Genomic DNA, 13,083 nt, shown 5'->3' on the forward strand with positions numbered 1-13,083 from the left:
CTCCCTTTATATCTCCATGCCCTTTCTCTTCTCTGACAATACCATTCTAGTTTCATACCATCCTTTTTACATGCCACATACAAGAAGAAGCATATGTCTAAGTCTGCTTATTTTGCTTAACATGGTAATTTCCAGTTCCATCCATTTTTTTGTAAATGACATGGCTTCTCTTTCTTTAAAGCTGAATAATGCTCCATAATCTATATTACAGTATTTCTTTATCAATTCATCCTTTGGTGGGTACCCACGCTGGTATCTTGATCCTTAACAGGACCATGGTAAGCATGAGTATACACTTATCTCTGTAGTATGTAAACTTGAAGCCCTTAAGATGTAATGGCAACATATTACAGTGGATTTGTGATGATCAGCTTTTGTATGACCTTCTGTATATCTAGTCTCTCTCTGTCCCTCTTGTGAAGACATTTGTAATTACCCATTGAGATAACCTATGGTAATCTCTTCATTGCAAAACCAAAGACATTTTTCAAAAAAATTAACATTTACAGGTTCCAGAGAAAATGGCAAAAATGTGCTTAGGGACCATTATTCCCCCTATCACAGTGACCACAGAACTGGGGACTCTAACTCTTGACTGGATCTGCCCACTCCAACAACCTAGCAAACTAGTAAAGATGCTTCCAAGAGTAAATTCTGTTTACTTCAACATCTACTAGTGTTTTGAGTTTAAAAGAATAATAATTAATAACAATAAAGCAATGGTGGCATGTACCTAAAAATCTCTGAACTCTGGAGGCTGAAGCAGAATTCCACACTTCACGTCTATGGCTCCATAATGATGTGTTTTATACAAACTAGACAAGACTTATCATGGAAAGTCTTACTACAACAGCACTAAGATGAGAACAGAACCAGGCATGAGGACTCACATGGGATTCCAGCACTCAACAGGCTGAGGCAGGAGGATCAAGAGTTGGAGGATAGAGGCTAGAGAGATGGCTCAGTGGGTAAGAGCACTTTGCTGCTTTTGTAGAGGACCCAGGTTCAGGTCTCAACTAAATAGTGGTTCACAACCATTCTTAACTCCAGTTCCAGAAGATCTGTTCCTCCTCCTTCTGGCCTCTGAAGGCCCCATGCATGCATGTGGTGCACAAAATCACATGCAGGCAAAGCATTTACATAAAATAAAATGAATACATCTAATAAAAAAATTTAAGAGTTGGAGACTAACAAAGAATAGAAAACATGAACTTGTCTCAAATCCCACTTAAAAAACAAAAACAAAACAAAGGACTATTGTCAAGAAATTAAACAATAGAATAAACCAAAACTGCTTATGGGACTTATTTTAAAAAGGTAAAACACTTTAGAATCATAAACTTCATTAACATTCATGTAAATTTCCTTTAAAGTTTAGCAATTTGTATAAAGAAAGAGCTGAGTGATGATGTGTGTGTGTGTGCTTCTGTGTTCTCTCAGCATTTCTGACCTTGAAAATGTATGCAGTTTTCTACCACACCAAACCATCCTCCAATCTTTGCACAAAAGTGGGTGTCCTACAGCTAATATAATTCTGACAGTATCTAGATTTTATCCAGGACCTGTAGTGAAGGCCTCAGACCCACAAGATGGTCCCTCTTCTTTGTATGCCAATCACAAGTGATAGGTTTTGCTACGGGTTACCCACAGCTTCTGTCTAACTTTGCTCCCTATTCAACAATGTATACATATGTGAAAATATCATAAATATTTATCCAGAATAAATAGATTCATGTTGTCTGTTTAAAGCACTAGAAATAAAAGTATTTATCCACAATAAATGCATTTTATCAGCTAAAAATGATTCAAAGGAAGATGTGCCCTTTATATTTGTATGGAAACTATACATGAATGGGTATCTGATATGTGAAGAATTAATTTTTTTGTTGTTTTTTCGAGACAGGGTTTCTCTGTGTGGCTTTGGAGCCTTTCCTGGAACTTGCTTTGGATACCAGGCTGGCCTCGAACTCACAGAGATCCGCCTGCCTCTGCCTCCCGAGTGCTGGGATTACAGGTGTACGCCGCCGCTGCCTGGCTAAAGAAGAATTAATTTTTAAACTAAAATGGAGGTTAATATTTCCCTTCCTTATAAAACGAAAAAGCCTAAATCACCAAAATGCAATGTGAGAATCCGAGCATTCTTACATGTTAAATTTTGAGCAGTGAGCTTGCTTTTTCTTAGTCTAAAAGAAATGGTCTCTTTTAAACTTCCCTCTCTCTTCCTCCCCATAATTCCCCACTAGGCCCCAAAAGAACCCACCTGAGTACCTTACCCCTACCTCCCATCATCTCTTATTGCATTGCAAGGTTATGACGACCCAGCTGACACACCTCCCGAAACCTCCAGCCTCCCTCCATCCATTGGACACAGACCCTTCTACCAGACAACTTCCATGGGCTCCCGGGAGAATTCTTCTTCTTGCTCCAGAGCCCTTGGAACCTGGGGCCTGGAAACTCTGGACAGTTCTAGCCCAGACTCTGCCAGCCACCTGGAAGAGCAGTGGCCAAAACCCTGCCATGAGGAGCAGAGCATGGACATCATACTGGAAGACTCGAAGGAGCTGCTGTCCTTAACCTCACTCACCTCCACCAGGCAGAGAGATCATCAGGTATGAAGTCACTGTGAACTGGCGGAACATCGAAGACATCTGCCTCTGTTGTGGAAGTCTCCAGGTGTGTACGCAGCACCTTATTTGAGGGGGGAATATGTGCCCGTGTAAGGATACATTCCTGGAGACCCTCTTCCTTTATGGTGAGGATGGGCTACTGCTCCATGCTGTGGATATCACTCTGTATAAATAAAGTGCTGATTGACCAGTAGCCAGGCAGGAAGGATAGGGTAGGCGGGACAAGGAAGAGCAGAAGGCTGGGAACAGGAAGGCTGGGAGGAGACACTGCCAGCCGCTGCCATGAGAAGCAACATGTAAAGACACTGGTAAGCCACAAGCCATGTGGCAAAGTATAGACTAACAGAAATGGGCTAAATATAAGAGTAAGAGCTAGACAATGGTAGGCCTGAGCTAATGGCCAAGCAGTTTAAATAATATAAGTGTCTTTATGGTTATTTTATACGTGGGTTGTGGGACCGCAGGGGCTTGGTGGAACCTGGAGAGAAGCTCTCCAACTACAGCTCCATCTGCTGCTCCTCGGGGAACACCCTGTTCATCTGTGGGAGCCCCAATTGTACCAGATGCTACTGTTTCGAGTGTGTGGGTATCCTGGTGGACCCCAGGACCTCAGAGCGAATCAATGCCATTGCCTACTCGGTTTGCTTCCTGTGCCTGCCTTTCAGTCAGAGCGGACTGCTGCACAGGCGAAGGGAGTGGCGTCACCAGCTGAAGGCCTTCCGTGGTCTAAAGCGGGCAAGCTCTCTGGAGATGTACAAGCCAGTGTCTGCGTGGAAGAGACAGCCAGTGCGGGTACTGAGCCTCTTCGGGAATACTGATAAAAAGAGCTAGAGAGTTTGGACTTTTAGAAAGAGGTTCTGGTTCTGAAGAAGGAAGGCTGAAGTACCTGGAAGATGTCACGAATGTTGTGAGGAGAGATGTGGAGAGATGGGGCCCCTTTGACCTCATGTAGGGCTCGACACAGCCACTAGGTCGCTCTTGTGAACACTGCCCTGGCTGCGTTCCGATTCCACTGGATCCTGCAGTATGCTCGACCACCCCCACCCCCAGGGAGTCAGTGGCCTTTCTCCTGGCTGTGTACAGTCTGATGATGACTGAGGATGACCAAGTCACCGCAACCCTCTTCCTTCACATGGAGGCTGTGACTCTCCAGAATATCCATGGTAGAGTCCTCCAGAATGCTGCGCCCGTATGGAGCAACATCCCAGGGTGAAAGAGCAAACACTTGGCCCCTGACACCAAAGAAGCAACAGTCCTTGGAAGGCCTGCCTTCTCCCCATGAGAGAGTATTTCAAGTATTTTTCTTAGAACCCGCTTCCTCTTTACAAAAGAATCATGATACAACGAAAGAAGAGGCTTCCCTAGAACCACCGCAGCCTTCCTCCTACGGCCTTTTCCCTCGGCAGGGTTTTCTTCTGTGTGCTTGCTTGCCTTTGGGTTTCTCCTGTTCCATTCCCAAGATGCCTCCCGTGCAACTCACTCTTGGGGTGGGAGGCACCCACTACTGTGGACAAGATCCTGATGGGATAGCCTGTCATGAGTCGCCAAAAGTATGTGTGTACCTGTTGGGAAGTTTTTCAAATACTTTATAGGCTGGTTTAAAAAAAGAAGAAAGAAAAAGAACTGGGAAAGAAATAAAGAAAACGGACAAGAATTGCACCGAATTAGAGATTTTGCATTAGACACAATATATACCTATTCTACTGCACACTCAAATGTTAACAGTTTGGCTATTGCTTGACACAAACAAAAATAAAAACTCATTTTCTTGGTTGCTGCAGAACAGAATACTTAAGACGTTATTACACTCCATCAATTCTGCTTCACGGTATACCAAATACACGGAATACAATGCACTTAAATTTTTCAATTGTTCTATCACATACCATCTTTACACATAAGTTCAGCAGAGTGGTATTTTCTTTTAAATATCACTTAAGATCACTCAATTATCAGAGTAGAAGGAAAGAGCCCTTTGGTAATAGTATTGTTGAATATTGGAATGAGAGTCCTTGAGCCGCCTGTCTTATGAAATAAGTCTTTTTGTGTGCATAAAATATAGTTCACCATTAAGCATTTTCTACAAAATGGGGGACAAATCCCAGTGTAATCTTCATACAAAGTTATTTCAGGAGCCTAATGCCTGGAAAATTATGGCTGTGCCTTGTCCTAAATTTGAGGGTCTTTCCACATTTTCCTCATAAACCCCATTTTTCAGGGGCTTATGACTCAACTACAGAAATTTGCTTCCGGATGAAGCTTGGAATACCCAATTTCAGCTGATCTGGTTATAACCAGGTGAAGCAAGACAAAAGTTTGCATTATCTCTTTCTCATTTGGCTCTCTGGGTCTTGGGATTTAAAAAACAAAATACTTTCAGGTGTTTCTACCGTTTCTTCATTTTTCAAAAATCTTTACCTTTGGCATTTTTTGAAATATAAGAAAAAGGATAAAATGAAAACGTGTTGAGTAATTAGTGTCTCAAGAGAAGGCTAAGGAGGTGCTGAATTGCTCACAGCCAACTCACCCTCTAAAATCCAGGCAAAGTCCAGTGGCTCCTGAAGCTCATTACTGCAGAATGGCGTTTATTTTGAGCCAAGAGCTTTTATTGAATGAGAACGGAATACCTAATGGAAGCCTGTAGCCTAGGAAGTCATGAGAAAATTTAACCCTAAGTGTTCACTGCACACTGAGATGGTGTTCTAGATTTCAAACTTTAAAGAGAAGCCCAAGTATTTCCTGGGAAACAATGTAGTAGTGTATACTGCAGATACGTTGGTTCTTCCCCGAAGAGAAGTTTTGTTTGTGTGCCCTCACTAAACACAGAACCATACATGCTCAAGATTAGACCAGCTATGAAATGTCTTGTTTTATTAATTGTGCATGCCAATATGTTAAAACAGTCTCTGGTGGCCAGAGGTGTCTGGCCATTGCAAGACTGTACTTCACTATGTATTCAGACACATAGGAGAAAAGAGGGACAGGGATGCTGCTGACACCAATTCACCTATAAAGTTGAAATTAACCTGTTGGAAAGTCCAATGTTCTTTGTTAGCTGTTCGTGTGGACTACAAGCTTATTTAGAAGAGAAACCACTACTTACAATCCAATGCAAGGCACATTTCATGTCCCTCAAACCCTCCAACAGAATACAAAGATGGGCCTCAGAGCTGAGAAATGAGAAAAATAGATCCATGTGAATTTGAATTAATCCGAAGTCCTTATAAAAAAATGAATTTTGAAGTGATAGAATTTGGGGTGCTGTCTAACAGTGTTTGGCCACTTAGTTTGCTGACCCCAGTAGCTATCCAAGTATACAGCATGATAGAAATTAGACAACCACAAAACATGTTTTCCTGTCTTCAGAAAGTGGTCACACAGTACCTTTGTTATAATCTCCTATTCTTTCTGGTAATGGGAGCTGCTCTCAATGGTGCCTGATAGGAACCCACAGACATCGACAGCTCTATCAATGACTTCCATAGCAGAAAGGTATGATTACCATATACTGCCATAATTCCAAGTAGCAGGATGGTTAGAATAGCATGGCAACATGCAAAGATCAGGTATTTCTAGAAAGCAGAAGATCACCCAAAGAACCTATTACTCCACCCTGGAGATTCTACAATATGAGCAAAGACACTTGCCCATTATATATGCTTCTGAAGGGAAAGGATATGCTTCCCCCACTTTTCTCTTTCTCTCTTTCCCTCTCTCTCTCTCTCTCTCTCTCTCTCTCTCTCTCTCTCTCTCCTTTTCTTTTTTTTTTTTTTAATTTATTTACTTATATTTTATGTACAATGGTATTTTGCCATGGGTGTTGGGTCCTCTAGAACTGGAGTTACAGACAGTTGTGAGCTGTCATGTGGGTGCTGGGAATTGAACCCAGGTCCTCTGGAAGAGCAGTCAGTGTCCTTAACCACTGAGCCATCTCTCCAGTTCCTTTTAGTGTTCTTAACTACTGAGCCATCTCTCCAGTTCCATTTTTTTTTTATTTCTGAGACAGGGTCTCACTACATAGCCCAGACTGAACTTAAACCCACAATTGTCCTACCCTGCCTCAGAATCTCATGTTCTGGGATGACAGCCATACACAGCCATGCGCTGATGCAATTCCTTCTTTGTTAAGTATATTTAAGGGTTGTGAGGTATAATTTCAACTCTGTATCATAATGTACTACTGAACACCAAGTACGTAATTAAAACAAAATTTAGGACAAAGAATTTATATAGGAGATGGAATTGCTGGGGTTTTTTTTTTCCTTTTCTGCTACCCTACAGTTTCCTAATGCTGTCTTCTGTTGTCCACATCAGAAGTGAGATTGTGACTTGGGAGCCTAAGGAACTCAGGCAACTGCAGTCAGCTTTCCCAAGGCCCGAAGTAGAGCTGAGGAAGAGAGAGGAGTGGATCTGACAGCAAAGGAGTCAAGGACCATGATGACATACATGTTCATCCACTCAGTCGCTATCACACAGTGGGCACCTGCTGTAGCCAGTCATCACTATACCACAAAGAATCGGGGACATAGGCCACACCCAAAAGAAAAAGTCACAGACAGACCTGCAAGCATAAGGGACAGTCCCATGCATGAGAAGGGAAAATATGTGTGACCGATGAGGAGGGCACAGGTCCTTTCATACCGCAAATATTCTCCCTTAGCTCCCTGGAGAAAAGGTTAAGGTGGTGTGTTCCAGCTTGAAAACACAGACCCTATTCTTATCACGTAACTTCTCTTAGAAATCCACAGAAAGCATCCAAAAGAAACTCCTGTTTCTCTTTTTATTTCGTGCCCCTGCAGATCAAATGACTTCTGTCATCATTTAGGGATTTTGACTGTCTCTGGAAAACGGCGGCTGGAGTAACCCAACCAAAATAAACTGTGGTGTGGAGGCCATTAAGCAGGAAAGACACACAGCCAAAAGTGCCTTCATGGAGCACACAGGTCGAGGAGGGCGAGAGGAAGTGAGCACACACTTGGCTCTTTGCAAATAGAAGGAGATTTTCCAGTAAAGCGACAATAATTTAATTACAAAATGCTTCTGATATTGCTAGCCATGAAATCTTTTTTGGCAAAGCGACTGACTGAAGATGTGCAACAATCTAAGTGATCAGTGATAGGTCTGGATTAGAGCCAGATTAGAGGTCCTGTGCTAGCTTTCTGTGTCGAGTGCTGGAAACAGCAGCCAAGTGCTCAAGTCTGAACCCTCCCGCGAGGGTACCACCTAAGGCCGCCAGTCAAGGCACACTAACAAGGTTCAAGTCAATAAGCCAAACACCGACATCTTTTTCTGCAAATTTGTATAGCCTTAGTATAAGCTACTAGTGAGTCTGATTGATTTCTAGAGAAAAAAATCAGACGCTCTTGTCACCAGTCTGTGCAGAAACTCTAAAACGATAATCATTTTAGGGTTTATTTAAAGACAAATCACACTCACCAGGAAGAAACATGATAGCATTTCAAACCTCAGTTGTCCCACAGTGCTGTGTTTCATAGCCAAAGTCTAAACATCCCAGTGAGAGCTGAGAAACACCCAGCGTTTAACAGCAGTCTGTGGGTGCAGCCATCATTAAGGGACTTTCAAGTCAGGGTGGGGCTTCATTTCTATTCAACAGTTCTTTAAAAAAAAAAAAAAAGAAAGAAAGAAAGAAAAGAAAAAAAAAAACATGATGCTTTGTATTTTGCTGGTAACTATCCAGATTTTTATTTAAAACAGAAACTCAGAAGGAAAAAAAAAAAAAAAAACACTGAAAAAAATGCTACACAGTTTCTGTTCTGAGCCATTAATTTTTCAGTCAGATCTAACTATCATTTAATTGGTTCCTGATGCTAAAACTTGGATTCCACTTTAAACACTTGAAACTAGAGCATATAGAATAATTTGTTATGCTGAGCTATCCATCCCAAATGTCCAGGGAAAATAAAACAAATCTCAAAATAAAACTAGGCTACCTTCCGTGATGACACAAAATTAATAACATAGCCTAAGAAATGAACCTGCGTCTGTTTGCCAAAAAAATATCATTAGACTTCTCATGACGAAGTAATATTTAATTCATATTAATGGTCACTGTAAAAGGGGGCTCCTTTAACAACGCAAAAATTCCATGAACATACGTTTTGGAAATTTGACTTCATTTCATAGTATTCAAATCATAGTTCAAAGAGATATGCCTTCCTTGGATGTGTAAATGAAGTTTGACTTCTTATTCTTATACTTATGAATTAATTAAAATGCCTAGCAATTCTTAACACTTTGATTTATTTCCAGAAAATGTGGACACTCCAAAGATTTTAATGTTGTCCATGCTGTTATTATTATTCAACAATTTGAAATTTGAAAGGAAAGAGAGAGAGAGAGAGAGAGAAAGAGAAAGAAAGAAAGAAAGAAAGAAAGAAAGAAAGAAAGAAAGAAAGAGGGAGTGAAAGAGAGAAAGAACTGTGTAGCCTATAGATACTTTTCTTTTGTAAGAATGAGTTGTAAATATGATCCTATTCATATCAAACTGAGCCAGTTAGTCCAACTGACCAGCTCAGGGAAACAACTCCTCAATAAGAATTCCACACATGCAGATAAGCACCAGTTGGGCAATGGGGGGGGGGGGGCGAAACAGCTGTCAGCTCAGCATGAATCTAGTGCATGGGTGACCAGTTGTCTGGAAAGACATCACATTGATCAGACCATTGCTCCTGTCAGAATGTAGCCCCAGAGACGTGGTAGCCCCTTTCTCAGGCACTTCTCATGGGTAACTTGAAGATCTGGGCTGACTGTCACAGTTACTATCCAGGGTCCTGCAGTCTCTATAGTTACACAGCATCTTGTAAAGGAAGACCTCCCTTGACCACAGAATTGAAGCTTAAGGGCAAGATGATGGAGCCTTTGTGGGCCTTTGAAGCTGTGCAGGGAAAACAGGTCTACAGTTTACTTCAGAGGAGGAAGGTATGGAGTTTCCTAGGCTCACAAAACTTAGGGCAATACTATTTATAAAATTTTTAATTTGTGTTATTTTAAGTCAGCCAGTGTTACAACGTACTGATGATGTGTGTATTCCCACAACAGTCGTCATTCCCTGGTTTCTGATCAGTTTCTTTTCCATGGGAGTTTTGAGGTTTCTTCCTTGAAGTAGAATAATTGTGTTAATTAACTTCTTTCCTTATTTTTCCTGGAAACAGCTTCCTCTGGCAAGATGTTTAGTGACTTCAATCTATCTAACTTAATCCCAAGAAGTCATCATCTTTCCTCCCTGAAACTTCCACACTCGAGTACTACCTGCCTCAATGGAGGGCACCAGATCACCCAAGAGAAAACTCCTCCCATCTCTCAACTACACATGACCATCCAAATGTTTCCGGTTCATTGTTTCATTCTGTCTTTGCCCTCTACCTCCATCGAGACTGGATTATGGCAGTGTTTAATTCCCCCATCTCTAGCCCTTCTTCTTCTGTGCTCTTTCCCTTTAAGTCCAGCCAGACAGGTTCCTGGACTTGCAAAACCCCAGGGCCTGTGGTCTGAAGACTTAATTTCAGCTACACACAGTACAGACCTTTCTGGCTCCACCTGTTGCCAGCTCCCATATTTATTTCAGTTTGCATTTCCCAAGTACAATTTGTTTTTATTTTTGAATCATGCCTCACAGAATCTGCATCAAGATTCCTTGGAAACTCAGAGTTCCCTGCTCCTCCTTCATGAGTACCATCCGGAATCTTCTCTGAAGACATTTGTCTCACTGAAGAAAAAAAAAAAGCTGTAGCTGTGAGGTCCTCAAAGCTGAGATGTCAGCTCAACACCTGTATCCCACACTCTTAATCCAAGGAGTGTCAATCTGAAAGACGGGTAAAAGGGGTGGTTAGGAAAGGAAAGAACACAGGAAAAAAAGAAGAAAAGCAGGGGACAAACTCTGAACCCAGGCTTTTAGCTAACTGAGCTAACCAACTACTGGAAACCCCATGTAGCAAAACCAAAAGGAACCCTCCCTTAGCCTTTTCTTGGAGGCTTGTATGTAAGGTGTGAAAAAAAAAAAACACCTAAAAAGACAGGGTACAAACCTTGCCAACTAACTGAGTTATTTGTGGAGATTGGTTTAAAACCAATACTATATAAAGTAAAGAAAATAAATGCCCAAAGGGATGAGGGGAGCTTTTTCCTGAAAAATGCACCCGAGGGATTGAAATAGCACAGGTAAAGGCTGATGAGATGGGATTGGAGCACACCGTCCTCCCCTTCAAAGAGCACCAGGGAGAAGAAGGGGAGGCTGACACATTAATAGAGAACGTTGGCCCTGCAGTTAAATGAATGATACACATTTTGACTCACTCAAATTTCTGGGGCCAGGGGGACAGGCAGAAGGTGTGTTTTTACTAATGATTAATCTTTCTTCTGTGTTTCCCAATCTGGCAATGTTGAAGTGGAGGGAGGGGAGCCGGGAATGAAAGCAGTGAAACTGGGGTTTTCTCTGGCCCAGCAACTGTGAAAACTTCCTCTGACTGTTTACTTTGCAGTACCTAATGAGATCCCTAATTTGGAAGCATTTCACTTTGGGGTTTTGCATTTAAAAACCTGAACATCTTAATACTTGCTCATTAATAAGAAACATCAAATAGAGATGGCTACTGAACAAGGGTGATAACCCATAATATCAAAAAGCACTGTGTCAGAGGTGAGGTACACTCGGTTTTGTCTAGCTTAATAAGAGAAAAACTAGTTAGTAATGTGACTCAGATATGACTTATTAAAACATTTGGGAAGTGCAAAAGTTACAAACACCCAGCTCTAAGGAACCCACTCTTCTTATATGATGGGGTGGGGAAAGAAAAGCAGCCTAGAGAACACAGCAGGAATAAATAATTCTCAGTGATTTATTTAGGGAGCCTGAAGTGTACAGTTCTGAACAAGATATTGTCCAGAGCCTCAGGAGCTGGCGTAACACAGCACCACCCTTGCCTCCAGTGCTCACCCCTCTTCCTCCATTCTGGTTTCCAGGCTGCATTCCCAGGGCCTGTGGCAGCTTATTCTTTCCTTTGCTTTTTCCTCAAACCCCTTATATCTATTCTATAGTTTTAATAATCTGGTAGATATTGATGAAGGGCCATTAATTGCCAGTCAACATGAACACAAATTTGCATTTTTCTCACAGACACAGTGACTGCCCCAGATAAGCAATTTACCTTCATTCATTCATTCCCTCGGTCCTTCATCATAGTTCAAAGGTCACCAAAGACTCCAGTCCCTTTTCCTCTTCAGTGTAAACTCAAGATGGCAATCCCAGATGTGAGTCTAGAGAAGAGGAAAGGAGTAAAGGAAGGAGCAGCTAACTCCTTTCTCCTTACATCCAGAATTTATGAAATAATCTTATATGCTATTGGATAAGCATTTGTGCTGCTTCTTAATGTCAGTAATGTCATTGTAGAGAAAACTTGAAATGATTTGGAGGAATAGATAGCTAAAGAGAAAGTCAGGAGGGAGAACTTAGGGAAGAGTATAAACATATGTAAATTATTGGGAGTCTTGCTTAGCAGACATGAGATCCAAGTCCATATGTGTGACTGGGAATTAACAGCCCACTTTCACCGAAGAACAGCTGGAACACATCTATGCACATGCTTCTTAGCTCAACATGGATCTGGCCTCAGTGGTTGCTGGGCTAGATGGTTTTCCATGGCTTCTCTTCTCACTTTTCCCTGAACTGGAAGAATGCAACAACAGGGTTCCAGGAGATGGCTAAGTAGGTGAAGAGCTTGCTATGAAAGCATGAGTACCTGAGTTTGAATCCCAAGCACCCACATAAAAAGCTGCACATGGGATGGCAAGATGTGTCCATTGTGCAATAGTGGCTCCAATGTTATGAGAGTAACTGACCACTGGTTGGATTTCAGACCCATCCCATAGGATGAAACACATGCCTGGTATGGTAGAACCAGCCAAGAACCCATGGATGGGGAGTATATAGGCTCCACGTGAATAAAACTATTACTACTATTTTACTAAATGGACATAGTCTCGAGCTTCTAAATTCATATCTCTCTACCCATAGATGAGTGCAGTTCTCAGATCTAATCAGAGAAGTTTCTTTGTACAACACAGAAACTCACAACTGGTCAAAGTGTGGAGGATAAGTGTCCATTGAGAACTCAGTCATAAATGAGATATCATTATCATACCCCCTACCCACAGAGCTCAGAGACTAGCATGACAGTGGGACTGGAAAGACAGAAAGAACCCAAGTTGGGAAGGACTGTCCTGACACAGTGTCCACTAGAAATGACAGGCATACTGCACTCATGGGCTCAGAGCAGCTGTGGTTGCCTGCACAAGGTTCAACCAGCCAACCTTTGCTCTGTGGATTTGGAGGAAAGGTGGTGCTTCATGGGGAGAAGGAGGTGGTTCATGAGTTCCCACTACTAGCAGAGGAGCTACTGAAGTTGATGGCTTCTTGAGGAAGAAGAGTCAGTTTTCCTTA

The 13,083-nt window shown here is 41.9% G+C and overlaps 1 pseudogene; it reads left to right on the top strand.

Moving 5' to 3' along the window:
* Window positions 1-2,393: 2,393 nt before the first annotated feature.
* LOC118586251 overlaps window positions 2,394-13,083 on the top strand; it is a 42,072-nt pseudogene continuing 31,382 nt past the window's right edge.

This window comes from Onychomys torridus, chromosome 6, assembly GCF_903995425.1.
Source record: "Onychomys torridus chromosome 6, mOncTor1.1, whole genome shotgun sequence".
NCBI classification, from domain to species: Eukaryota; Metazoa; Chordata; class Mammalia; order Rodentia; family Cricetidae; genus Onychomys; species Onychomys torridus.